We start from the raw sequence: 12,268 nt of genomic DNA, 5'->3' as shown, positions 1-12,268 counted from the left end.
AGTGGGGGGGAAAAAAAGGAAAGAAAAGTGAAGGTCATCACGTCTTATCTTAGTATTTGGAGATTGTTGGTCTTAAAGCTGAACTTTAACCCCCATCTTGCAACCAAATTGGTAGCCCAGTCTGATCTCTTATAAAATTCGTGGCCAACGTGCCCAGATTCATGCTTTTATTGTGACATTGAAGAGCTCCCTTCAGATATTTATAATACCAGAAGGTTGACTTCCTCTGATTCAGTATTTTGAAAAACTGGTCCACGCGTTGCAAAACAATTTCTTCTTCCTTTTTGCATTCTTCCTGGCTTCCATACTCTGTCCCTCTTTTCCTGTTCATCTGTTTCCTTCCTGCTTCTCTCCTCCTCCTCACTCCTGTTATCCACATTAAGGTAGCAAAATTGTTTTCTGGGCCGCAGCAGGTTTTGGGTTCAGAAATATGAGCTGAGCCAAACTCCCACTTAGCAACAGGGTTCCTTTCACAGAATTCTCGACAGAAGTATTTGGCCTCTGTTTAAAGTGTGCAGTGCTCCTTCGTTCCCAAAAGAGCTCATTCTAGTGATGGATCGTTTTCGTAATTACATAGTTTTCCAGCTTTTAATGTTAGCGAGATTGGAAAAAGCACACAGGCTGTTTTGTGTGAGACTCTCAGCTGCTTGGTAACTTTGGTGTTATTTTCTGGGAGTCCATAGACAGGGTGAGGGGCTCATGCGTCTCCCTCTCCAAGGGAATGGTTCTCTGGTTTTTGGAAACCACAAAGGCTCAATGTCAGAGAGCACTCTTGAGGGCTTTAGTATGCATTCTGAGTTTCAATAAACTAAAATGATGTGGGTCCTAAATTGAGTGTGGTGTGCAAGAGAGGGAAAGTCTCAAAGCCCTGGAAAAATGACAGGGGCAGATGTTCTAGGAGATTCCCTGCTTCCCCCAAAAGAGTGCTTTCAATGACCTGCAAGCACGTTGGCTCACTGGCCTGCCAATACCTCTGGTCTCTCCACATCAGTGCTTCTGTTCAGGCTGTTCCCTGCGCCTATAATTTTCCAAAGCTTCTCCTGAATTACCAACCTGAGCTTTTCTGCCTTGTATTCGAAGAGTGATATTCTTCTTTTTTTTGTTGTTGTTTACTTTATTTTGAGAGAGTGCAAGTGGGGGAGGGGCAGAGGCTTTGTGCTGTCAGCACAGAGCGGGACACGGAGCTTGAACTCTCAAACTGTGAGATCACAACCTGAGCCAAAGTCAAGAGTTGGATGCTTAACTGGCTGAGCTGGCTGGGCGCCTGCCAAATAATTGATATTCTTGCCTCCATTCCCTGCCAATCTCATAGTCATATGAATTCTTGTCAACATGAGGGCAAGAACTAGACAGGACTTATGTTTTTAAGTCCTTACCCAGCACCTAGCACAGTACCTTGGACTCAGAATGGGTCTGCAGTACCTGAAAAGACAGCCGCTGTGCAATTTATGGCCTGATTTATCCAAGGTGAGGTCACTCAGATAGGAATTTCACTCGGAGGAAGTGAGTCCAGCCCATCACTCACTGTGTCAAAACCACAGCTCATGAATCAGCCCGGGAACGTCTTTCCAGAGCAAGAACGTTTAGGCAGAGGCCACGACGGCTGGCCACAGGCGCACCTCACGCTGCTGAGGAGGACAGGGAGGAAGCGATGGCACTGACGTCCCTGAGTCCCTTATGTCACTGACGTGCCAATAAATTGGCTTAAAAGGCAAACAAACAAACGAACAAAAACCAACATGCCCAGGCGTATATCGGATCCTTCCCCAAACGGACGGGGAAGTCAGGCCCACACCTGTGCCCTCTGGTGTGACCTCAAAGGGCAGGGCCAGGGACAAAAGCCTGGTTGGGGAGGAATAGAGAGCTGTGTAAACGATGTAATGAAAGGGTGACGATTACCTTCTTCTCTTGGCTCTGGAGACAGCCAGAGAGGCACGCAGGGTGGGACAGACAGAAATGAGGGTTAGTAGTTTGCGGAGGTTCAGGGCGCTCTCAGGCGGGCGGGTTGCAGTGGGTGTAGCTGCCGGGACAGTCGAGGCAGCCCTGACCTGACAGTTTCTCTACTTAGTCCCTGGGAAAATGCCACTGGGCCACGTGCAAACGTGGGGTGGCCAAGGCACTGTCAATGTCCCTGCATAAGATCATCGTGCTCCTGAAGGAGTTTTTGGGTTTAGTTTTTTATTTTTTTTACTATTAGTTTCATAAAGATTTACTTTTGAGAGAGAATGCCAGCAGCAGGGGAGGGACAGAGAGAGAGGGAAAGAGGATCCGAAGCGGGCTCCAAGGCGATAGCAGCAAGCCTGAAGTTCAAGTTCCAACTCATGAATGGCAAGATCATGAATGACCTGAGCCTAAGTCGGCCACTCAACTTACTGAGCCACCCAGGTGCCCTCGTTTTCCTCTTTTTGTTTGTCTTGTTTTGTTCTGTTTTGTTTTTGTTTTTTAAATGACAGTTGTCTGGTTAAATAATTTCTGGGAAAAGAAGGCTGTGTGGGGTTGTGCAGCTTCAGCAGCCCCACTTGATGGTTCCCGGGAGGGGAAGTTATGCACACACTTCCCCACTCCCATCCCGGGGCTCCCTGGCCTGGTCTCATCATCTCTCCTTCTCCCTTGCAGAAAATTTTAAACCCACAAAGAGCACATTATGATACGTTAGCTTATTGTATAACTGTCTGTAATTACATAATTCACATAATAGCTTAATCTTTACGTAGTTCAAGATAAGCCTTTTTCTCCCTCAATTGATGCCAATGTCTAGGCTTTATGGTGTTCTCCGGTTCTTTCGTGCCCCATAATGGCTGACACAATTCTGGGCATTACCCAGTGGATATTTGTGAATAGGTTTCATTAAACAGCTTTATTATCTGACATTGATAGACTTCTGTAATTTTCATTAAACTGTGACACTAAAAAGTCTCTTAAGAGCTTACAGCCAAATCGACAAAGAAATGGACAGCATCCATTACCCCTGTAACTCTGTCTATACATACACGGACAGACGCGGCTGTGGGGCTACAAAGATGGGCACCCGCAGCTCACGGCACTGCATTTGTCCAACCCCTAAGTGCATGGCCAGTGGTTAATGTAAGCACGGGATTAATAAAAACTCACATTTATTGAGCATTTATTATGTGCCAGACGTGTCTTAAGCTCTTTTCGTGCTTTCACGCATTTGATCCTCACAACAAACCCTGTAATTATCCCTGTGTCAGAGACGAGAAAGCCTAAGGAAAGCTGAGCTGCCAGCTACTTGAAATGGCAGGTCCGTCTTCCAACGCAGGGAGCCTGGATTCCAAACCCGTGCTTTTAATCACTGAACTGTACAAAAAAAGTATGTTCACTCACGTTTATACCATATCTCTTCTTCTGTTGTTTTTTGTTTTTTGTTTGCTTTTTGAAAAAATTAGTTTTTATTTTAAAGTAATACATGCTCATTAAAAATAAAAACAAATTGTATGGGGAGCCTGGGTGGCTTAGTCGGTTAAGCGTCCGACTTTCGCTTAGGTCATGATCTTGCAGTTTGTGGGTTCGAGCCCCGTGTCAGGCTCTGTGCTGACTGCCAGCTCAGAGCCTGGAGCCTGTTTCAGAGTCTGTGTCTCCCTCTCTCTCTGACCCTCCCCTGCTCACGCTATCTCTCTCTCTCTCTCCTAAAAATAAATAAAAATAAAAAAAAAACCAAAACAAAAACAAATTGTAGTCCCATCAATAATGATAATTAGAACAATAGTAATGGCTACTCTATTTTTGCTTGTTTGTTTTTAATACAATTTATGGTCAAATTGGCTAACATACAGTGTGTACAGTGTGCTCTTGGTTTTTGGGGTAGATTCCCGTGGTTCATCGTTTACATACGACAGCCAGTGGTCATCCCAACAAGGGCCCTCATCCATGCCCATCACCCATTTCTCCCTCTCCCCCACCCCCCATCCACTCTCAGTTTGTTCTCTGTATTTAAGAGTCTCTTATGGTTTGCCTCCTTCCCTCTAATCACGCCATTTGCAGCAACGTGGATGGAACTGGAAGGTGTTCTGCTGAGTGAAATAAGTCAGTCAGAGCAGGACAGATACCATATGTTTTCACTCATATATGTGGGTCTTGAGAAACTTAACAGAAGACCGTGGGGGAAGGAAAGGGGAAAAATAGTCTTCATCTGTTTTAAAATAGATATGGAAAAATTTTTTAAATATAGTTTATTATCCAGTTGGTTCCCATATAACACCTAGTGCTCATCCCAACAAGTGCCCTCCTCTGTGCCCATTACCTCCCTTCCCCCTCCTTTTATTCCATTGCTGTGTGGGGACATTCACTTGCATTTTGTTTTCTGAACTGTAACGTTAGGCCAAGCACGGGGCTCTTGTTGGCCCTCAACTTGGCAAACAGAGCTATTGATTGGTTACTGATCTCCCTGCATGCAGAGATCATCCTTGGGAAGGGATATAATGATGCAAGATAAAATGAGGCTAATGTACTGCTCTTGGGAAAAGATTACATGCATTCACGATGAAAGAGTAGACATGGCCATGATTAATGAAATAATCACTTTTAGGCTTAAAAGTAAGACCTGATCAGTAAGACCTGATTCTTTGAATACAAGTGTGTCCATCTGATGAGAGCTGGAAGGACCCATGGCCTGTGGTACATAATCAGTAAAACTGTTTCATCTTAGGGTGGCAGTTATGTTTGATCAATATATCTGTCGTTTCCAGAGAGCTTCGGAGGTTTTCTTCTTCCTGTCTTTGTACTTTCATTTGGTTTTCATCAGAGGCAAGATGCTGATTCAGCTTCTAGTCTGAATTTATTCAGCTGGTGCAAAGAATCACTGGTAGGGTTACATTTACATTTTTTCACTGTCTCCTATGCCTGAATAATTTATCATGTTCTTCGTAGCCCCTTCTCTCCCTTCATTCTACAGAACCAGAGTGAACTTCTTGCCTTGCTGATACGATTTATTTGATTAACGATATGTCTGCCATTTGTCATGGACTTTGGACACCTTCTCTTTTCCATCACGGCAAAGTTTGGGGAATCGCTTCTCCACCATTTGGCTAATTTAAGCTTAGGGCAAAGTTTGAAGGAAAACTTTCTTTTTTTCCTACCGATTGATTCATGTTAGATTCGTCAGAAATGTCTTTGTATGGGTTCCCTTTCAAAGTGTGGGGGTTCTGCAACAAATTAACTGGTAACTAAATGAAGGATTGTGGGCTAGGAGTCTGAGATGTTCCTTATAAATGCATTTTTTAATGAAGAGATCAAAAAATAACAGTAAACTCCAGAAACATAATCTTATAGACTCCTGCATGGGGGCTTCTTTCTTGGATAATTTTCACTTTTCAAAAGTGGAAATAAAGTGTGCCTTGGTAACACAGTCAATTAAGCATCCAACTCTTGATTTGGGCTCAAATTTCATTGTCCAAACCCTGCATGGGGCTCTGTGCTGACAGTGAAGAGCCTGCTTGGAATTCTCTGTCTTCCTCTCTCTCTGTCCCTCTCCCACTCTCTCTCTCAAAATAACTAAACGGTTCTTTTCTTTTCTTTTCTTTTTTTTTTAGGTGGAAGTAATAGTCCTTATATAATCAACAAATTATGTTCATGGAAATAAATGCTTCTCACCGTGCCAATAACTGAGACCCTACAGCTTATATATACACAGTCGTGCCCAGTCACACACAGGTGTTATTAGACCTGAATGAATTTATTGCATCCTTTGGTCAATTAAGAAACAGGAATGAGCACACACGTGTTCACATACACACGTACACACACACACACACACACACACACACAGCTCAAGCCAAGAGACTTAGCGTATGGCATTAGAAACACATGAAAGACTTCCTCAAACTACAAGAAAAAATCACTGCTCAATTATTTTGTGAAAAAATTCACCTTAGGTTCATTAACAAACAATCTCTTTTGAATATTTTAAATGCGTGTTGAATTACCAAAACCTTAAGAATTCCTTGATCTCTGTCAGGGACCTACTTTAGGGTGAAAGTTTATCAGGATTCATGACTCGAAGGGTGTACTAAAATATTCAACCGAATTTAGGTCCTGTGTTTCCTTCCCCACCCCTCCCACCAGGGAACAATTTCTCCAGAGGCGCTGAAGCCTGGAGGGCATGTGATGACAGAGACTCTCCCTTCCCACCTCTAATAGGTTTCCCGGTGTGAAATTATAACCCTTTCTGGGGGAGATTAATAAGTGACCAACAATGGCATGACAGTTAGTTTAACATGTCAGTTTGCTGAGGCTACCGGTGCCTCGCAGTTTGGTCAAACACCAGTTCAGATGTGGATGGATGTGATGAACATTGGAATCAGTAGACTTTGAGTAAAGGAGATGACCCTGTGTAATGTGGGTGGGCCTCATCCATCCAATCAGTTAAAAGTCATAAGAGCAAAGACTGAGTTTTCCCAAAAAAGAGGCAGGTCTTCCTCAAGACTGAAGAGTAGAAGCTCTGCCTGAGTTTCCACACCTGCGATCTGTCTTGAGGAATTCAGACTCAAGATGGCAACATCAACTTTTACTTGAACTTCCAGCCTGCCAGCCCTCACTTCAGATTTTGTATATGCTGACCACCACAATTAGGTGAGCAATTTTTAAAATGTTTCTCCCTTCCCCCTTCCCTCCCTGCCTTCTGATCTCTCCCTTTTTCTCCGTCTCTCTTCTATCTTCTATTGGTTCTGTCTCTTTGGAGGATCTTGACCAATAGAAATGGCAACCAGTCCCCCTACTCACTCCCCAGGGAAGTGACATCCTAGCCCAGTACACTCTGCATTCCTTTTTAACAAAAGACGTTAGTGCATTTTCTGTGGTCAGATCCAAGCTGCAATTTGTAGCAGCTGATTTGTAATGGTAAATTGTGATTTCTGTCATTTCCTATGACAGATCTCAATTCCTGACATCTCTGGACTCAGTTCACAGGCCAACTCTTCCATGAAGCTTCTCTTGAGTACTCCTCTGCCTCCTGAGACTGTGATAGGTTCTGCTCTTGTGTGTTCCCATGACCCCTTCTATAGGATATTTCTCCTTCACCATGTTTAGCATGCTGCATTGTGATTTTTTTTAATATGTATTCTTTTTTCCTCAGTAATCTGAGCCCTGTAAGACTGGGGTTAGATTTCATTTATCTTTGTATCCCTGGTGGGTAAAGCATAGCATCTTCATGGTGTAAGTGTGCATATATGTCACTAAATAAATGGATGAAAGGACAGCTTTGTGTTAATCATTCCATGTCATCTCTAGAAGATTCTCTCTATATCCTTAGGGTGCACGGAAAGAGTATAGACATTAAGTCAGACACTTTTGTCCTTTGCTCCAATTCCCTTACCTTCTAATCTTGGGCAAGTCTACAATGACTTTTGCCTCTTTCCTCATCTGAAAACCGGAATGATAAGCAATACCGCCTTTACTGTATTGTTATGAGGACTAAATGAGACTCTAGTCAGGAAGAGGTGTCTTTTCTCACCCATAGCACCAAGCATTTGCTCCAGCATGCTTACTCTAAGCTCTCTGGAGGTGTATTTTAATATACCAGTGGTCTCTGGCTATTCCCCTGACCTCTCTCATCTGCCTTCCCTTATCAAGAGGAGTGTGCGACCACAGTAAGCCTGACTCAGCTCTGGTTCAGGATGATCTCTCACTTTCTTAGTCTCACCAGCTCAGAGCAGGCAGTGTCTAATGTTGGAGGCCAAGGAATTATTTGATATTTGTTCTCTGAGATCCCCCTCAATTAGTGTTTCTCAGCTAGCAGTGATGTTCTTCCTAGGGGACATTTAGCAATGTCTGGAGATATCTTTGATTGCCACAACTGGGGTCAGTGGAATGATATTGGCATTGAGTAGGTAGAGGCCAAAGATGCTGTTCAACCTTTAGTGCATTCAATGCAAAGGGCATCCCTAGACAACAAAGAATTATCCTGTCCTAAATGTCAATAGTACCAGAGTTGAGAAACCCACTTGTAAGCAACAGAGAATGGACACTTCCCTCTTCAATACATAAAGGAAGACCCAAGTCACAACTATATGTTCGAAGAAGGTTCTCCTGCATTTCAACATTAATGCATTTCTCCATCCATCTTCTCACTTCACTTCCAGACTAGACTACTATTTATTTATTCTCACTCTATACTAATATTATTGTCTCATAGTGTATACTAATATAAATATGAGTTTCAGATGGAGGCTGAGTCACAGCATAAATTTATTAGCAATAGGTGGTCACATGGGATAAGAAATGAAGTGACAGGCATCAGCACACTCTCCACACGTTCTAGTTCTATTAGTGGATGGAGACAGTCAACAACACAGCATCTCTCCACTCAGGCTGCCCTGCAGTCATTCCCTGCTCTGCTACGTACAAACTGTGTGAGGTTGAACAAATGACTTAACCTCTCTGTGTTTTGGTTTCCTTGCTACACAATGGGGATAGCACCTGCCTCAAAGAATTGTAAAGATAAGTGATAGAAAAGAAGGAAGCAGCTGTCCTTACCCCAGCTCTGCAACTTTCTAGTTATGTGATTGTGGACACGTAATTTACCCTTTTTAGGTCTGAAGTGCTTCACTTATAAGGTGCAAATACTAATAGTTCCTATTTCATAGGGATGCTGTAAGTGCTGAATGGGATAACATATGGAAAATGCTTTTGTACAGAGTGAACCCTTGATAAACTGTGATGGTTTTTCTTCCTCAGACAGCTGCCACATGGAGTCAGTAAGATGAAGTATGGTGATTGCTCACTGGGTGAAAGGTGTGGATTAGTCTAGGGGGACCCAATGGTCATCCCTGGATGTCACCATCTGGACTTGCTCTCACTCCACCTGGGCCCAACACAGTAAGGGAGAGCCATCTGTAGAAAACGGGGTTGTAGTCAAGTGAGAGTAGCTTCAGTAAATGCACTTTCTTTTTAAAATTTTTTGAATGTTTATTTATTTTTGAGACAGAGAGACAGAGCATGAGCGGGGAAGGGACAGAGAGAGACAGAGGCAGAATCTGAAGCAGACTCCTGGCTCTGAGCTGTCAGCATAGAGCCCAATGTGGGGCTTGAACTCATGAGCCATGAGATTATGACGTGAACCAAAGTCAGAGGCTTAACAGATGGAGCCACCCAGGCACCCCAGTAACAGTACTTTATTGAAGTACTTAAAGTTCTTTCTTAAAGCTGAGGAGAAACACAGGCTATAAGAGAAAAGAATTCCTTCTCCCGTTGCCATTACCAGCAATCCATTTACATTCCCTTATTCCAGTGATGTTATGCAAGTCCAGCTTGTGAGACTGGCTTCGGAACAGAGTCAACATGGCAGTAATTGGGGGGAAAATTTCTCTTTCAATTGGCAATAATCACTTCTAAGCTAAGCCCCAGGCCATGGTCCTGTCACTGAGTGGGGCTTGGTGAGGACTGACATTTGCCTTGGACTTCTGCTATGATCTGAGCTGCAGCCTAGGGCAGTGATGTGAATTGTGCCTAATTGGTTGGGGGAAGAGCTGGGGGTCATTAATCTGTCTTTGGGTTTAGGTTTGCCCAAGGGCAATTATAGGCAAATTAAAGACTAATTCCATAGATAAATGACATCAGGAGAATATCCTACCTGTCTGGCAACTTTTGGCAATGAGACCTACTCTGTATCAAGGAAGAAGATGGATGGGATGAGCTCCAGAATTTTATTTTTATTAAGGGATTATTACTAGTGCTAATAATTCACAGAGAGTCATGCATTACATTATGTTTGGGATATGTGAAATCTGTGGGATGGTGAAAATTAATCAGAAAGCATCTAAAGCACTAGAAAGAAAAGGAGGTATTATCAGTAGGTCCCGTTTCAGAACCAAATTACACCCTCCATAGCCCATGCAAAAGCCCAGTTTGCTTGGTCAGAGCTCTCAAACAAAATAAACAAAGAGACAGTAAAGATGACCAGCCAGATTTGAAAAACATACAGATAGAATATGAAATTTAAAAAAAAGTTTCCAAAATTAAATGCTCCATGTATGGGAAAATAACATATTAGGCACCAACTAAGAGATTATTACTGAATGAAAAGAATGTATGGGCAAAGTACCCAGTTGCAACACAAGGGAAAGTCTGGAGGGGGGAAGAGAGAAGGAGATAGAATGAGGATGTGGTGAGGGAGTGGAGGAGAAAAGCAGAAGTATAAAACAAATGGAGGAAAAAGTAGTGAAAGGGGGGTAGTGGAAACACATGCAATTATATCAGTGACCTCGATACTCTGGACTAAATCCAACATTTAAAAGGCAGAGACTCTGATTACTGGAGTTAAAGAAGTATTCAGTGGTACTCTACAGGAAACAGAAAGGGAAGGAATGCCTGAAGATGAAAGAATATGAAAGAATGGGAAAAGATATGGCAGAAAAAAATACCAAAAGAAAACCCTGGTAACCATCAAAAGCAAAAGCTATTGTAACCATTTGAGAAATATTCAATTAAAAAATTTGAATTTATCAATCTATAGTGTTGTGTGTCTTTTAAACAGCTTTATTGAGATGCCTTTAGTGTATAAAAAGTGTATAAGCTGAAGATATACAACTATATAGAGAGAAATAAAAAGTTACCACAATCAAGCCAAATAACTTGCCCATCACCTCCGCATAGTTACTACTGTGTGTGTGTGTGTGTGTGGGGGTGTCGTGAAGATGTAAGATCTATTTTATTAGCAAATTTCAAATATACAACACAATAATGCTAACTGCTGTCACTATGGTGGACATTTGATCTCCAAGGGACGCTGTTAAAAAATTAAGACCAGTCACAGACTTGGAGATGATTGGCCACACATATAACCTCTTCTGAATGGATGGATATTTTCAGCTTGGAGGATACAGTCCATTGGAACAATAGGAAAAAATCTTACATTAATATCCTCCTCCATAATATCCACTAGCATAGCTGCATGTTTTCAAAATTTATATAAATGACACTTTATTATATTTATTATTCTGTAAATAAAAAAGACATTACTAGTGATATAAAGAGTTACTTAATTTCATAAAAGTTGTTCAACATCAATTATAAACTTGTAAATAATTAGCTGTGCTTAAAATTAAGAAAAGAAATTTGATGTACAGGGAGAAAAGTACAAAATCTCCTATCTTCATGGGAAATTTCAACATATATTTCTCAATTACTTTAGGTTAAGAAATAAAATAATATTAATAGTAATTATGGTTAGCATATTAATAAATGAATATTGAATCAACAAGCTTGACTTAATAACATATAGAGAAGTCTTATCCAAAAAGTCATAATATTAATCTATTTGAAGTGCATGTGGAACATTTATTTTTTGAATGTTTATTTATTTTAAGGAAGAGAGAGAGTACAGGAGGGGCAGAGAGAGGGAAAGAGGGAGAACCCCAAGCAGATTCCTGCTGTCAACGAAGAGCCTGACATGGGGCTCAAACCCACAAACCATGAGATCATGACCTGAGCTGAAATTAAGAGTCAGACGCTTAATTTCATGTGTAAGTCTCTACACATGTCCAACACATAGAGAGCTACAGGGCATGTTCTCTGACAAAGTGAAATTAAAATAGCAATCACTGACAAAAAGATAAATTAAAATGCATCCATGTATTTGTTAATTTAAAAAGTTCTAGATATGCAGTGGGTCAAAAAAAGTAATGATAACATTTTTGAAATGTTTAAAATATTTACAACTATTGCTGACATATACAATGGAACACTACATACAATGAGAAAGAATGAAATGCTATTTGCAGCAACGTGTACAGAACTGGAAAGTATTATGCTAAGTGAAATACATCAAAGAAAGACAGATAGATGTTCTCACTCATATGTGGAACTTGAGAAACTTAACAGAAAATCATGGAGGAAGGAAAGAGGATAAAAGAGTTAACAAGCAGGGAGGCAAACCATAAAAGACACTTAAATACAGGGAACAAACTGAGGGTTGATGGACAGGTGGGGGAGAGGGAAAAATGGGTGCCAGGCACTGAGGAGGGCACTTGTCGAGATGAGCACTGGGTGTTGTACGGAAGTGATGAACAATGGCAATCTATCCCCAAAACCAAGAGTGCACTGTACACACTGTGTGTTAGCTAATTTTACAATAAATTAGGTTAAAAATATTTACAACTAAATGAGAATGAAAATACTACATACATAACTTTTAAAATTTCAGTGAAAACAGTATTAAGGAGGAAAGTTACAGCCTCGTCTAGTTATATTCGACAATAAGATGAAAAATTAGTCTTTAGTAACTGAAAAGTGATGAGCTAACAATCCAAATTAA

This window comes from Crocuta crocuta, unplaced genomic scaffold, assembly GCF_008692635.1.
Source record: "Crocuta crocuta isolate KB4526 unplaced genomic scaffold, BGI_CrCroc_1.0 scaffold229, whole genome shotgun sequence".
In the NCBI taxonomy this organism is placed as follows: domain Eukaryota; kingdom Metazoa; phylum Chordata; class Mammalia; order Carnivora; family Hyaenidae; genus Crocuta; species Crocuta crocuta.
The sequence above is the reverse complement of the archived record's forward strand: the minus strand, read 5'-3'. Positions refer to the sequence as shown.